General features: G+C 43.4%; 1 pseudogene across 1 annotated transcript; it reads left to right on the top strand.

The window, feature by feature from the left end:
* Positions 1-1,396: 1,396 nt before the first annotated feature.
* Positions 1,397-10,048, top strand: LOC150015034 (uncharacterized; annotated as a pseudogene). Its single transcript, XR_016509597.1, has 5 exons — positions 1,397-1,480; positions 1,829-2,007; positions 2,505-2,748; positions 5,906-5,994; positions 9,891-10,048. The product of XR_016509597.1 is annotated as an uncharacterized LOC150015034 (transcript).
* Positions 10,049-10,482: the final 434 nt, after the last annotated feature.

The raw sequence follows: 10,482 nt of genomic DNA, 5'->3' as shown, positions 1-10,482 counted from the left end.
AAAGTACAACATTTTATATCCCACTGAAAACCGTGGCAGAGTTTCCAAATACTTTTTTCCCCTCCAGCAACAGTGAACATGGGAGCTGGGAAAGAATGAAATGTCTGTCACGCCCTCTGAATGTGAATAAAATCAGTGTAACACGAATCCACCTTGCTCCAAGTAACTGTCTTCTTAAACAATGCTCCCCTACCCTGAACGACCATTTATTAGAAATTTCTTCCAAACACATCAGTCCCTGATGTATGGTCCGTTCCCACGTAACCACCCCCACCCTCCCAAAACACCACACAAGGGTGTGTTCGACTTTCAGCAGAGAGAAAAGTGGGGGGCGGTAAAGAAAGAGTGGAAGGATTCCAACCAATATTAGATGCTGCCTGGCGTTGCCACGCTGTTGTCATAAACATCATCAAAGGCAAACTATTTTAAAACTTGGGAAATACTTTATCCTTTCTTTCCTTGGGTAATAGTGAGACCTCTCTGAACGTAACCCAGAGCGGTACACTCGCCCTGGATCCAGAGCGCGAGTTCTGGGGGGGACCGGCAAGTGGAGGCCACCGGCAAGTGGAGGCCACCAGAAAGGATTAAGGCGACCTCTTCGCAAAGCGTTTGCGGCGGGTGTGGGACCAAAACAGGGGACTGCCATGGCTAGCGGGTGCGACCTGGACCCACCGAGGATCACTGGGCTGTCTATGTTGGAGGATGCTCCCTGTACCCTGCAGGAGCCTCTCTTCACCAAGCAGAGGAAAGGGTGCGCGCGACACACACACACACACACACACACACACATACACACCCCAATCCCCCCGCCCCCCCTTCCCTTGCAGTTGTGTCTGTTTCCCTTTTGTTTTTCTCCCTTCCCGGTCATGAGACCCGGAAGTTTTTTGTTTTGGGTTTTTTTTTTTAAACGCCGTCTCTCTCCCTTTTCCAAATTCCCCCCACCCCCACCAATCTATCACATGGCAGAGATAGAATAAAAACAGAAAAATGGCGACGGTCACGTTGTGGCGAGCCTTGCTGCGTCATTAGATATTCCTCATGCAAATAGCAGGAAGAACAAAGGAAGGGGGGCTCGGGAGCCCCTGGGGGCGCAGGTGGGTGTGGGGGTGGCGGCCCCGGCGCGGGGGCGACGACGCGTGCGGGGGCTGGGCGCCTGCGGGAGGCGTGCGGCCGCAGGGCTCCGTGCCGCCGAGTGTCTACGTCCGTGTGCGCGCTCGTGCGCCGCCGTGCAGCGCTGGTTGTGGGCGCAGGAGCCCGCCCGGGGGCGCGGTAAGCCGCGGGGGCGAACAGAGGCGTTCGGCGAGGCTGGCCGCGGCGCGCGCACACGCACACGCACCACGGGGCTCGACCGGCTCGGCGCCCGCGCGGGGGGCGGGCCGAGGGCGGGCCGGGCGGGGGTGAGTGCCCAGGGTACGCTACTGCCTGTCGCCTGCCCTCCTTCAACCACCTGGGGGAACCGCACGCAGCCCGTCACCTCTGGGTAGGCAGTGGGGCGGTGGGGAGGCGACGCGGGGCGGGCCCGGGGCTCCGCACTCCTGCACGGACTTAGAGCGTGTTGCTTGGCTGGGTTTGTTGTTGTTGCGGTGTGTTTTTCTTCCTGCGGGGTAGGGGGGCGACCTCGCCTATGGGCATTTCCTTGGTTTCCCTTAGGCCCTCGTTTGGATGTCAGGCATCGCGCTGGTGTACAAGGGCGCGGGTGGCCCCCGGGCGCCCCGCTCCGGCCCCATGGAGGGGGAGCGGCGCCGAGGGGCGGGGTGTGTGTGTGTGTGTGTGTGTGTGTGTGTAAATGTTGCGCACTCGCTTTTCCTCTACCCCCGCCTTCTTCCAGGGTGCTGGCGTGAGTCCCTCGAGGTCCGGCGGCGACTGTAAATAGAGCCTGGATGTTGTTTACATGAAGGATCCGGCGGGAGGAGTCTGCGAGGAGGAGGTGGAGGAGGAGGAGGAGGGAGGGAGGAGAGAGGAATACCGGAGTCCCTGCGGCGACAGCGGCGGCGGTCCGGGGTGAGGGTGAGCCCCGCGCAGTCCAGGGATGGGGCGATAGCACGAGGCTAGGACGTTGGACCCTGGGGTAAGAGAGAGAATGGGCGCGGGACGGAGAGATGGGGCTCTGTCATCGTGGCATTTTTAGCTTGCAACCTGCCACGCAGATTCTCTGGGGCTAGAGGGGAGAGGGTGTGTAGGGAGGGCGGGGAAGCCTCGATTTCTCTTCACGTTCATTCTCCCAGCTCCAGTCCTTTCCCGCTTCTTCTGGCTCACCTGTTTATTTTCATCAGCCAGAGCTTGCAGTTTTTTTATGTAGTCATAAGAGGCTGTTTCTTTTATTGGAAGCATTATTGGGGAGGGGGGGTGTATTCCTGTAATTTATGCCAGTCCTGGTCGGTTTTCCATAAGGGGGAGGGGACTTGGCGAAGACTGCCTGCTCCTGGCCTTAGCTGACCCGAGGGCTTCTCCCTGCTATCCCAGGCCAAAGAGTCCTTTCCCTCACTCCGCTGCCCGCTTGCCAGAAGCCACTTTCTTGGAGAAGGACCACACCTGTGCTTATTCCAGCTTTGGAGGAGAGGTGAGCCAAGAAACCAGGGAATCCTCTATTTCCCAGAGCTTTTAGCCAACCCCCATCCCAGAATTGGCCAGAAACTGCTTCTTTCACCTGCCGATTGCACTGGGCACATCCAGCCCCCCTGCCTAGCAAGTTTTGGTCTACAGATGTGTTGGGATTTTTCTTTCCTCTGGACCTGCACCCCACCAATCAGGAACTAACTGCTGCGTTTACACCGAGAGACAGAGGTGATGCCCCCTCCCCCCACTTGCCCAGTGCTGTTAGTTATTCCACACTGGGTTTTCTAATGGAATCCCCAGCTACCCCCCTCCAGTTCCCTGTGTTTTCCCCCTAAGAGCTTCGCCCAGAATCAGGCCTAAGCAGTTTCTGGCTCTCTTTCCCTGGGCCCCACCCTGGCCCCTCTTCCTTCTCCAGAGCCAAATACGCCTCCCAAAGCTGAAGGCACACCCAGGCCCAAATCGAACCATACAAAAGGGAGGAGAAAACATTGCAAGAGAAGAGACCCAAGGGTCTCCTTTCTGTCCTGAATGTCCTCCACAGCGTTTCCCTCTTCAAGCCTCATAGATTTATAATCCCTTTATTCTTCTCACCAGCTGTCCCTCCCATCTTTGCCTGTAGTCCTATGATAGATATTTGGGGAGGTGGGGATGCTGGGCGGAGAAAGAGGTTGTCACCCTTGTTCCCTGGATTGAGGCATTTTCCTTCTCCCCAGTCTTTTCATGTCTGAGATACTTGAAAGAGTAAAATATGTAAATATGTTTGCATGGTTATTTGAACTTGTTTTCCTGCTGGCTAATGAATAGCTGGGACTCAAAAGGGAGAGAGAGAAGAGAGATGAGAAATGAATATTCCTCCTAGTTTCCACCATCTGTGCATCCCCAGAGTGGCTGGAGAAGACCCTTGTATAAAAGCCAGCGGTCTCCCTTCCATGACATCACCCCCTAAGCCCTTCCAACTTTAGCTTCAGAACAGGAAGAAGGCTCAAAATAGAACTACCTTAGGAATCCAGCTCCTTTAGAAGATCAACTTTTAAATCAGCTGCAAGAGGAACACTGAACTTTGACATAAGGAGAGAAAGCTGTAGTGTTTGTAATTAGTTCCTTTGGGGAAGGATGGGGGATGCTTTTCAAGTATACTCAGAAAAGCTTTTCTCAAGATAACTTGCGTACCTAGACCAATGAATGATTAATAAATAGGATAGTTCGAGATTCGTTTATTGAATTATTCATATGTTTCAGTATGTCAACAATAACAATCCCTGTTCAGAATGAATTAAAAAGGGGCTGCTAGAATGTGGGCTCCAGAGTTTGCTAGAGATAGAGGAGGTTGTGGGTCGAGGCCAGGAGGGAGCACTTGAGGAAGGTGAAGAATATGAGGATGCAGTGACCACTGCTGTGAGTATGGAAGTCAAGAGGCTCGTTATAGACAATGGCCACAACTTTTGAAGGGTGATGAGTGTCCTGGACAGAGAAATAACAATCTCAGGATTTTCAGCCCTTAATCTCTGAAATGAACTCTGTATCTCGGAATCTCGGTGTCTCCATTCTTTCCCTGGGTTGAGTTGTGCCTTCCTCTCTGAACTAAAAGAAGTTCAGTCTTTAGAAAAAGCTACTTATGAAGTGATCAACACTGAAATAAGGACAATTTAAGGCTTAGTAGTGGGGCAGGAAATACTTGGCGTAGAAGGACTTGCTGTTGAAGGTGTAACATCTTTTAATCTGGTTCAGGTTTAAAAGAATCCAGGTCACCACTTAGACATGTGGCTGTCAACCACCTGAAATATGGCCATGGTGATGAGGAACTAAATTTCAAATTTTATATAATTCTTAAAATTGATATTTGATTCAGGTATTGGAAAACTTAAGTTCAGAAACAACTTGGGCACATGCATGGGCATTTTAAACTGAATTTTATATAGTCCAAATACAGACTTAAGTATTTCTGATGAAATTTAGTGTTCAAATTGATATGTGTTATAAGCATAATATATGCTTCAGATTTCAAATAGTACAAAGAAAGTAAAATATCTCATATTTAGATTTTATTTATTTTTAGAGAGGAGGGAAGGGAGGGAGACAGAGAGGGAGAGAAACATTGATTGGTTGCCTCTCCTATGCCTCCAACTGAGGACCTGGCCCGCAACCCAGGCATGTGCTCAGATCAGGAATGAGCTGGTGACCTTCTGGTTTGAGGGATGATGCCCAACCCACTGAGCTACACCAGTCAGGGTGAATAATTTTTACATTGCATACATGTTTTGATGAAAATATTTTGATTATACTGAGTTTAAACATATTGTTAAAGTTAATTTTATCTGTTTATTTTTTTAATGTGTCTACTAGGCTATTTTAAATTACATTCATGGCTTGCATTTTACTTCTCTTGGACAATGCTGGCCTAGAACATCACTCCTTTTGGTCCATGGATTAATTTTAGAAGAGGTGACTGCATGACAGCTATTTCATGTTTGTCAATCATCTACTTTGCATATGGAGATTTGGGGACCCCAAGAGTCGTTACTACAGTATGAGACCTAATAGTACTGCTTTGCAGATTTCTATGCAGGACTTGTGCCCTACTCAAGGTCAGTAAAATGTGCAGGGTACTAGAAAGGCTAGTTGGGGCAGCATGGGAAAATTTAAGTACCCACACATCTGGCTATGGCTGCTTTCGTAAAAGGCTTTTAGGCAGCTAGAATATATCAGAGAACAGTGTGCAGCACAGTAACAATTGTGACACCTGGTGGTATCTTAGTGATTCCACTTATCACTCACCTTTGCTTATTTTCTCTTCCTCCTTCATTTACTTTCTATCCCCATCCTCCATCATAGCTCCATTGGTGGTAATTGTGCCCAGAAGGTTGCTGACCCCTTTCCTCCCCCCAGAAAAGTACACTGTATTTGAAGCGAGACATTGTTCTGCTGGGGGGTTGGTTTTGTCTCATGAGCTTCCACAATGGTACTGGAAGAGACTTAGGGGCCATTTAGTACTGTCGTTTCATTTTATCATTGACCCATTGTCAAGTACCTTGCCTAAGACCATACCTACAGAGGCTAGACTTAAACATACACTTTTGTTGATAACCTATTTAGAGAATCCCTGGGCAATGAAGAGGTTCATCAATTAATCAAATGTTTGTTGAGCTTGTACTTTGTGGAAAGGATCGCTACTAGTGTTGTGAAGGGAGATGCAAACAGTCTGACTTCAGGAACAATACTGTTGATTTAAATAAATAAGAGGTAAACAGTGCCCAATTAAGTTACAGTATAAGATCTAGCACTTAATAATAAGTGCAGCCCCACTGTGGCATTTGTTACAAGTAGAAATGTGTTCATTTTACAGATATAGAATAGAAGCTCTGAGAAGGCCGAACTCTGCAGAAAGAAGACTATACTGTAATTGTGTTTCTGGAACAGCCCCCAGCTCTAGAATTGAAAGTCAGTGCAAGTCTTTGGCATTGCCCACTATAACTATTAAGGGAATTTGAGAATTTAAGACCCAGCATTTTCAAATGGCACTGCTGTGGTAATGAGGAGATCATGGATTAATTCGAGACAGAATTTTTAGAGATGGTTAGCTAAGGGTGGATCATTTTGACTAATTCCTCTAAAAGGGTACAATGCCAAGGTGAAATCTGAGTACGTAAAACTGACCTGTGATCAGACTATAAAATCCAAACTCTGGGGAAAAAATGAGATCTAGAGCAAAAGCAGAAACTAAACTAACTGTGGGGTACACAGTTGGACTAAAAGTATGTGTGCTGAGTGACCGTGTGAGGGGAAAAGAAAGAAAGACTTTGGGGGCTGGTCCATCTATAAAGTTTAGTTTCCTGGAGCCTTTTTTGGACTGAGTCCTGATCAGCATAAGCAAGAAAGCACAATTCTCTTTCTGTCTCTACATTATTGTATGCATAGGTCTTTTCCTCCAGATAGACCTGCTAGGGTTATGAAGCATGAGACTATTTAGAGGTCAGTGTTTAAAGGAGGTAAAACAGTGACACCCCCAGTTAATGCTTCTCTGCCTGAATTGGGGCAGACTTTGCACGGGGCAGTGGTCCTTAGCTTTTTCTTGCCTTTGTAGCCAGTTTTTCCTTTCAAAGTTTCCTATTAAACTTTGGCATGTTAGTTTTAAAACACCCTTAATATAGCAAAGCTTTGCAGTAAAATGCAAATATACATTCTGTATACCTCTCACAAAGCAGTATTTTGTTGACTGTACATTCTTATAATACCACAGTTTGGTCATATGTGCATATATTATATATGTCACTGAGTTGAATTATGGTTTTCACATTGGAAAAAAATTACAATTCAGTAAAAGACTGGTGGATTTAAATTAACCTATTTTAGTTTAAAAGTATTTTCAAATATTTTGTATTGCCAGCAGCTTATTAATATTTCCAATTACTATACAATCAGATACTTAAAGGTTCAAAATCATTGTATTTTCATTTTGTCCATAGATAAAGGGGACATGACATGGTTTTTTTGTGCATGTTTTTACTACAAAGGATTTAAAGGCAAGTTCTTTGGAAAACCAGTTGCCAGAAGTACTCGGTTTCCTAGATAATAACATTTGGTGCGTGCATCATGAAGAAATCGTTCTCAGTTGTGTCAATTTTATCATTGAAGAACTGAATTTAAACTAAATTTACTCTCCAGAAGAAAGCATTTTATATCACTTTCTTTTTCCCTCTTTTACTGTGCACTATACTTCAATGCTGTAGCATGAGCACCTGCATTTACTTATTCTAAAATTAAAATAATTCAATTTTTATGAGAATATGGAAAAAGAAATGTTTCTGGTAGATTTAGATTTTTTTAAATGTACATTATAAAGAATAATTTCCAAGAAGAAACAAAATTTAACATTTTTGCAGCATTTATTTATTAGTACTTATAAAATACAATTCTGAAAACCCATATTTTTCTTCCTTGAAACTGCTTTAGAATTATTCTGAGAGAATATTAATTTCAATCACTATTTGCTGACAATTTGCTTTTTATTACTTGGTCTCTTGGTTTTTTTAACCCGCTATTTAGATAGAAAAATATTGAAATGAGAGAAAAGTACAAAAATAAAAGAAATAGCCTTTACTTATTGTATCAGAGATGTTTAGTTGTCTGGTTTTTGGTCTTGACTAATAGAGTGAATTTCAGTGTTGAAGTATATTACGAATATTAAGTTCATCTTTGTATACTTCGTATTTAGACAGTTGCACTAGTATTCAGTCTTAGTGAAGAACAGTCTAATAACTAAGAAGTACATCAGTGTCATTTATTTGTTCCCATACTCATCCTCCCTCCAGTATTTCAGAGTGAGTATTCATCTTTTCTAAAGCAGATGGAATTTGTGGCCAGGAGATGTTAGGTGCTTATCTTTTTATCTTTTTGATAGATCAGCTATCTTGCATTTTATTCTCAAATAATCACAATATCTTTGTTCATTTAACAGATGTTTATAATTTGGGTAAAAATGTGGCGCTATTTCCAGGAATCTTAGGTTATGGGATCCAACTTTTTCTTAAAAAAATCTTCATTGCCCTCTCGTGTTTCAACTTTGTATTACATCAGTTGGCTAAGACCTAGGCAATGACCTCTTTAACTTTTAGATATTTTTGCACTTCAGAAAATGTTGTTTTAATTTGTATGTAGGTGGATTATTTCATTGGATATTACTTTTCTGAAGATAAGATCAGTTTCATCGTGCATAAAAATTAATTGTGCTAGAATCATTGTACTCTAGTTTTTTACTTCTAATCAAAAGAATTGATTCATCTCCTGACTTATTTGAAGTACAATGCTAATATCTAATTTGCATATAATGAGTCTTTGAAACTGAGCAATTGCCTAATTGAAAACATAATTATTTTTCAAATATCTGTCAAGTTTTACTGCTATTGAAATAACTTGAGAATTTATGACTGACATGGAAAAAAAAGTGAATCATGTATTTAATCCATTAGTATTCTAAAGCCTGAATTCCTATTTCAGAATCTTTTTGTACTGTTTTATTAAAACTAAGAATCATCCCTGAAATGACTTCAGGGTACATCTCAAAGGTACAGATAATTTCAAAGCATGTGATGTGTATATGTTGATTTTTTAAAGAAGGCATTCCACAGGTTGTCTATGATTCTTGCTCCACCATAATTATAGGATTGACATTGACTATAGTGAAGCACACTTGCAGGTGTGCAAAGTACATAATCATCGGTGTCATCAATTCGAGTCCATTCTTAGCACTCAGAACAAGAGCAGTGTCTTTTTTTCTTCACCAATGTATATTTCTTAAAGCATAAAACCCATACTAGTTTCTGTTTTATGATCTGAAACACTTAGAAAACTAAAAATCTTAAGCAAAAAAGTAAATGTTTTCTGAAATCCTTTTGTTTGTGTAAATGGTGCAGTCTGAATATCCAGTTGATAGGGTTGAATGGCCAGGTTGGGGTAGAGAAAAAAAGCCCTGGGCTCAGTCATAAGACATGGATTTGAGCCCAGGTTCACCATAACTTAGGGTATGATCTCAAGTGAATCACCTAACCTCTATAGGTTTTAATTTTCTATCTGTGAAATGCGCTAATGTTAGTAACCTATTTCTGGAATCCTTTTTTGATGAATTAACAAATAATTCATTGACAACCCAATAGTGTTCTCATGGAAAACCTACTGAAAAAGCACATAGAAAATTATTGAATGTCAGGTAGAAATGAAGTATTATTGCTGTGTTTGATTGGGAACACTCTGAGAACAGGAGCCATGTCTGACTTCTTTTTTTTTTTTTTTTTTTTTTTTTTTTTTAATTCTCACCTGAGGATATGTTTTCTATTGATTTTAGAGAGGAAAGGGGGGGGGCATCAATGTGAGAGAGAAATGTCAGTCAGTTGCCTCCCATAGGCATCCCAACTGGGGATCAAACCCACAACCTACGTTTGTGCCCTGACTGAGAATTGGACCTGCAACCTTTTGGTGCAGGGGATGACACTCCAACCAACTCAACCACCCGGCCAGGGCCGTGTCTTACTTATCTTTAATTTCCTTAAGCATCCAGAAGAGGTCTTGGAACATTGTAGTCCCTCAATAAATATTTATTTCATGAATGATTGAGGTCAGGGGGACAGTGTCAGTGAATCTGTGCATGGCAGAAATACATTGTGAAACAAGCTGGAAAGCTTACTGCATAATCATGTTTGCTCATTCTCATTAATATGTATAAATCATGTGCTCATCTTTCATTCCGTTATAATTCAGCTGGACCTCTTAGTATTTTAGCATCACCATTTACTGGGCTATGACCCTACTTTTTACTTCTGCTTCCTCTCATCTCAAACCAGAAGGGGATCTTTTAATCTTTCACTTCATGGGGAGCCTTCAGAGGGAGTCATTCGTTCACCTGGAGAGGATGCCGCCAGCCAGCACAGTGACTGACAGGCTGCCCTGGCTCAGTTATCACAGTGCTGATGCTGTCCATTCTAAAGGTACAGTACTGTGATAACTGAAGGATGGCAGCCATCTTGCCTTCCATCAGAGGAGCATCGGGCCCGGAAAGGAAGACAGAAGAGGAAAGAGGCGTGTGAAGCAGGTGCAGGGATCCAGAAACCGTCTTTACACTGTTCTGTATTGTACCTTCCCTAGCACGTAGGGAATGTTATTCCTTCTGTCTTTGCCTTATTTTTAATATGGGGATAAAGGGAGTTGGGTAGTTGTTCGCACAGAAGCATGAAGACTTGTACTGAGTGGGCATATAGTAAGATCTTTGGAACTTTTAGAAGACTAATATAAGTACTGAGTGTGAAGTAATATTTTGGGAGTGGAATTCATAGAAATTTGTGCCATTTTTATAAATGTAACTGGTAACCTAGTTAGAGTAGCTTGGTACTTATTGATATTGCCTGTTCAAAGTGAAATTCAACATAGGGAGAAAAA

The sequence above is a fragment of the Furipterus horrens genome, unplaced genomic scaffold, assembly GCF_987537825.1.
Source record: "Furipterus horrens unplaced genomic scaffold, mFurHor1.1.pri manual_scaffold_3, whole genome shotgun sequence".
NCBI lineage: Eukaryota > Metazoa > Chordata > Mammalia > Chiroptera > Furipteridae > Furipterus > Furipterus horrens.
This window is presented reverse-complemented; position numbering and strand designations above follow the sequence as displayed.